The sequence below is a fragment of the Suricata suricatta genome, chromosome 4, assembly GCF_006229205.1.
Source record: "Suricata suricatta isolate VVHF042 chromosome 4, meerkat_22Aug2017_6uvM2_HiC, whole genome shotgun sequence".
NCBI classification, from domain to species: domain Eukaryota; kingdom Metazoa; phylum Chordata; class Mammalia; order Carnivora; family Herpestidae; genus Suricata; species Suricata suricatta.
Window position 1 is genome coordinate 1,223,029 of NC_043703.1, and position 5,490 is coordinate 1,228,518.

At 56.7% G+C, this 5,490-nt stretch overlaps 1 long non-coding RNA gene across 2 annotated transcripts; it reads left to right on the forward strand.

Moving 5' to 3' along the window:
* Positions 1–288: 288 nt before the first annotated feature.
* LOC115289285 lies at positions 289–2,075 on the forward strand. 2 transcript variants are annotated; one of them, XR_003907536.1, is made up of 3 exons: positions 289–359; positions 1,563–1,755; positions 1,977–2,075. It is a non-coding gene; the product is annotated as an uncharacterized LOC115289285 (long non-coding RNA). The 2 variants fall into 2 exon arrangements; XR_003907537.1 differs by having other exon boundaries at positions 1,980–2,075.
* The last annotated feature ends 3,415 nt before the right edge of the window (positions 2,076–5,490 follow it).

Sequence of the window (5,490 nt, forward strand, 5' to 3'; positions counted from 1 at the left end):
GCCTGGAGGGGAGGGGCCTGCCTGGGGTGGGAGCAGGGCCTGCCTGGTGGGGTGGGGGCCTGGCTGGGGGGGTAAGGGCCTGCCTGGTGGGGGAGCAGGGCCTGGCTGGGGGGGTGAGGGCCTGCCTGGTGGGGGAGCAGGGCCTGCCTGGAGGGGAGGGGCCTGCCTGGAGGGGAGGGGCCTGCCTGGGGGTGGGGTGGGGGCCTGCCTGGCGGAGCAGGGCCTGCTGGGGGGGAGCAGGGCCTGCCTGAGCCAGGTTGGATTATCACGCCTCCGCACCCCTGCCCAGGCCTCTCTCCTCTGCCTAGAGCAGCCCGAGTCCTACAACCTTGGCTCCTGGAAACGAGGGAAAAGCGTGTGTAAGTGGAAACACCGCGCACTGCTCACACCTGGTTTCCTCGCGGACCTCGCACGAATGTGGTGCAGACTTGGTTGGAAGGCTCTGCTAACCGCCTTCCTCTTCTACTGTCATTCATGGAATCAAAGAGACGGAGGACGTCCGTCTTCTCCACGGCATGAGTGCCAGTCTTTGTGTCCCTCCCTCCGGTCTGTGCGAGGCCCATGGGGGCCACGGTCCTCAGAGAGCAGGCGGCACGGGGGAGCGCGACACCCTGTCCCCTGTCAGCAGCCGCCAGTCCTGGTCCCCAGCGTGTGGAGATGCGGGGACCCATTCCGGGGACTCCTTGTGGGGCGGGTGGACCACTTGGTGGCTGGGCCCTGGTCCTGAGGGCGCCTGCACTCGGCGTCCCCAATACGGCCCACGACAAAGGTCTCCATAGCTGGCTCTGGTGGCTGCCGTGGATCACGACACCACGGGGCCAGCCGGGCAGGGGTGTGCCCGGGGCTGGAGGGCGGCCGGGCACCGCGCACTGACTGCAGGGAAGCGGCAGCAAACGGTGGTAATGACAGTTCTGAGCAGGCTCCTCCCTCCCTTGAATTACCGCCGGGCTCCACTGGCTCCTGTTTTGTGATTGTTTTAAATAGGAAAGAACTTGTCTTCACTGTGGCCTGGAGCGGACTCAGGCTCGTTTCCTGGGAGGCAGTTAATAAGGGTCTTTTAGGAGCAGGCCGGTGGGGATGCCTGTGGGAGCAAATTAGCGTTTGGCTCCACGTGGGTGTTTCCGGTGCAGAGGGGGGGTGTGCGTCCTGGTGGCCGGAAAGCAGGGGAGGGGTGTGCGGGGCTGGCTGCTCACCTGCCTTGGCACTTCCGTGCTCTCTGACTTTAGCCCTGAAGTGTCACTTCTTGGACTTCGGTGGGTCTGCAGCTCGTCTGCAGCGTCAACCTCGCAGGCAGGAAATGGCCTCATTATTACGCTAAACTGGCACGTTGTTTGGATGCAGGACTTGATGGGGGTGCGAGATGAAGTGGCCAGAAGGCTGTTACAGTCAACAGCCTACATAATTTGCGCAGTTATTAGGGACAATTTGTGACTTTTTAAAAGTCGAGTGGGTCCAAATGTTAAACGGGGAAAATATTAGTTAAAACGTCCAGGAGTAACGAACAATTTCGATGGAAGAAATCCAAGGAGATTTAAACGTTTCTGCTTTAATTCCCCACTTAGAAATGCACAGTGTCCATCCTGTGTTCAGGACGCGTCTCCTCGCGCCCCCTTCCTCCGCCGCAGGTCGGCCGGGACGCCCGGTGCGCTCCACGAAAAGACATTTGCAAGAAACGTGCCTCTGTGCCCCCGTCCGGCCCTGCCGGCACCTCTGGTCGGGGCAGAGGCGTGTTTGACAACGCGGGGGTGCTCGCAGGTGAGAAGCTCTCCGGACGGAGGGCAAGGCGTCCAGGGGAGGGGGACGCCCCGGGAGCGGTGATGACGTGTTCACGCTCGTGCAGAACGTGGAGGTGCAGGTGCCCAACACCTCCCTCAGCTCACAGGGTGGACGGGGTCGTGGACTCTGTCTGCTGGGCCCTGAACAGCCTCTCACAGCTTGGGATCTGCCTGGGAACTGGCACGTCCCCTTGCCATCAGCAGTGACTTTTGCCTGGGACAGCGAAACGCCAGCTGTGCGGACGGTCCAGCGTCGGGAGGGATGGTGTGGTGGCGCTGAAGCTGTGAGGCGCCCGGGCCGATGGGTGCTTGGCAGGTGCGGCGGGTGCCGGCACTGCGGTGCTCCCCTTGAAATGTGAACTCGGGGCGCCTGGGCGCTCATCTGTTAAGCGTCCAGCTTCGGCTCTGGCCGTGATCTAGCAGTTCGTGGGTTCGAGCCCCACATCAGGCTCTGTGCTGACAGCTCAGAGCCTGGAGCCTGTCTTCAGATTCTGTGTGTGTCTCACTCTCTGACCCTCCCTGGCTCCAGCTGTCTCTCTCTGTCTCTCAAAAAGCAATGAAAAACATTAAAAAATTAAAAAAAAAGAAATAAAATGTGAACTGCCCCATGGTGTCCACGCACTTCGGGGGACCGCCGCCCTGGGCGGTGGGTGGTGTCCAGACGGCCGGATTTCCCAGATTGCTTGTCCGTCCGTGGGGAGGGCAGAAACGGAGGGAAGCGTAGGACACATGATGGCTACTGCGTAGGCCTCACGTTTTGTGTTTGTTTGCTTTTTATTTTCCAGTAATTTATTTTGATTTAACTTAGTAACTAAGGTCTTCAGCGGGCTAAAGAGCAAACTGGAACTTTCCCACAGACAGTGTGAGGGGCGGCAAAGCAGTGCACAAAAATCAGATGCTTTCCAGACTTTGAAATAAAGAGCTACGTCACGTGACTATTAAGTCACAACCAGATGGAGCCACGGTAAAGCCTCGAGAGGCCCGGGACCGAGGACTGCAGGTTGCCTTAATCGGGTCCTGGGGTAATATTCCTCTGTGAGTGGGTTCAAAAGGTTTTGACCAAAAGCTGAAGCTTCCGTTCGGTGCACATAACACTCTCCAGTGGCGCTGACATCACGTCCGGTGTCTGGTCTGGCCTTTCCGGCACTTTCTCCCGTCCTCACCAATCCTATCCGGCTGCAGCGCACTCCTGTCCTTGAGCACGGGGGCCCTGTGAGCACGTCTTAGTGCCAAAAGTTTACTTCTTGGTCACTCTGTCCCTCACATCACCGCGGTGCCTGGAATATGGGAATGGACTCTTCTGAATGAGCTTCAAGGAGAAAAAAAGAAAAAAGAAAAGGAAAAGGAAGGAGCATCTGGGGGCTCAGTCAGTTGGGCGTCCAGCTTCGCTTCAGGTCACCATCTCATGGTTCGTGGGTTTGAGCCCCGCCTCGGGCTCAGATTCTGTGTCTCCCTCTCTCTCTGTCCCTCCTTCGCTCACCCTCTGTCTCTCTCTCTCTCAAAAATAAATAAACGTTAAGAAATTTTAAGAAAAGACAGAAAAAACAATGCCATCGAAGGTGCGGTAGTACAATTATTTCTTCCTACACTTGCTAATTGGGGCATTGCAGCTGTGGAAACTGCTGTAAGTTAGAAGTATTAACAGAATTGGGAGCCGAGAGGACTCACACAGACGCGTAGGTCACGCGGGCCTCACCCGACTCTGGTCCCGCAATCGGCGGGGTGCGGCGTGGCGGCGCTGGGCCGTCGCGGGTCTTACGAGGCCCCTGTGCCGGGGCTGTTCCCAGAGCTGTTTTCGGGAAGTGACGAGGGTGCTGGGGGCGGGGAGCCGGCGCCCGGGGTGGGGGTCTCGCTCTCAGAAGAGGGTGCGATTACCCCACGGCTCCTGCTGGTGCGTCTGTAGAGAAGCCGACATGTTAAGGGGAAAAAGTGTATTCTCCTGCGTGCTCTTTTCTCCCTGGACTATTCTGTCTTTTTGTTGGTTTGTGCTCTTGATGTTAAAAGTAAGATGGATAATATTTGTGATCCTGAGAGCAGCCCCTGTCTTCTCTCCACAGAGAGAGTTTCCATGTTTGAGTTTTAAGTCTTTTGGTTCAGAAAAGCTTTCTGAGACTTGGGAGAGCAAGCAGAGCGGCCCCCAGAGCGGACGGGCCACGCCGTTTGCAGAACTTGACCCCCTGGAAAGGATCCCAAGTTTATGTCAAATAAAATTACCTCCACTGCCGCCGTACACGGACTTCATTTAAATTCCGATTTGGTAAGTGCTGTTTGCTATTTCAAAAGCTTTTCTTCCCTGTTTTTATAAACCTCTGAAAATCAGGGCCCTGAACTGGCCGCCAGTGGGAGGAATCAAGTGTCAGAGATCAAGTTCATTTCAGAGCAGATTAAGACAGATTCTGAAGTTGGCACAGTGAATTTCTTGCACGCGAGAGGAAGTGAACTGTTGCTTTTTCTTTCTGTTAGATTTGAGATCCTGACTGTGTGTGTCTTCAAAGTGAAAATAAAAGGTTTTTACTAGAGCTGTTTAGTTTTAGAGTTATTCACAAAGAGGATTCAGTGTCACAGCGTCCACATTTCAGGTCAAACATGAATATATTTTTTCGGTCAGAAGGTGAGTAAAAAGGCCGTAGGATGCAATTTTCCATGGGCTAAGGCGCAGGAGACTATTCCTTCTCTAGCCCCAAATGGAATTGTCTGCAAGGAAGGACGTTATCACTGATTTACACGCCAAGGAGGGGCTGGACCGTTCAGAACAGGAACGTGCATGCGGTGTTTTGTCATCAGAAAGGAGGGGCTTCCTGGGCCCCCGGGCTCCCTCACGGGCGGACGTGGGGGGGGGGGCACTGTGTGCAGAGCCCTCGTCTTGGCAGTCCCCATCGCCTGGCGCGCTCGGGTGCAGTGCTGAGGCACCAAAGGCCACTCTGGGGGGGCTGTTTGCACACAGACCTGGGATTCGGTCCCGGGGGTCCCGGTGTAGCGTCTCCGTTCACTTTTGTGAGTTCTCTTGTCAAAGGGATTCGTCTGCCTGTTGTTTGCCGCCGGACAGTTCCAGGGTACGGTCCAGGAAAGGTGTGGGGTAGGTCTCCCAGGAGTGGGAGGATTTCTGGGGAGAGGGTGGACTAGAGGTCCCCCCTCACTTTACACGGGAAGAAGCTCAGGCTCAGGAGAGCCGAGGTGGCCCCACCTCCGGGCGCACTGTGTGGGGCGGTCTGGGGTGAGCTGGTCCTCGGTGGTGTGACCGTCATACTTAGAACGCACCTTCCTGCTTGTTGTGATCACATGAGGTCACGGGGTTCCCTCCCAGAAAAGCTGCCACTCCAGGGATGCGGAACCTTGTAACTAACACTGTCTTAGACCCTTTGACCGTGAGTATGAGACCTCTTCTGTTCTAGTCACCAAAGCGTTTCCGGTCTCCAGCCCACCCACTCATGGAAAAGCCTACCAATACTGGCACAGGGTGTTAGCACATGGAGCGCAGCTGCACACGCTAAAACGCTAACCCGCTTGGCCAAGTGGGGGTTAACTCAGGAATCCCAGTGTTCTGTCCCCCTAGGAAAACGCACGGATATAATTCATCCTGCTCCCCGGGGACGGAGGAGGGCGCACAGTTACCCCAGCGGAGCGGGGACGTGCTTGATGATCATCCTCTCAGTCGCTCTAAACCTTTTACAAGACGGGGAAGAGAAGGTGTCTCCCTCCGCCCCGCCCAGGTCTG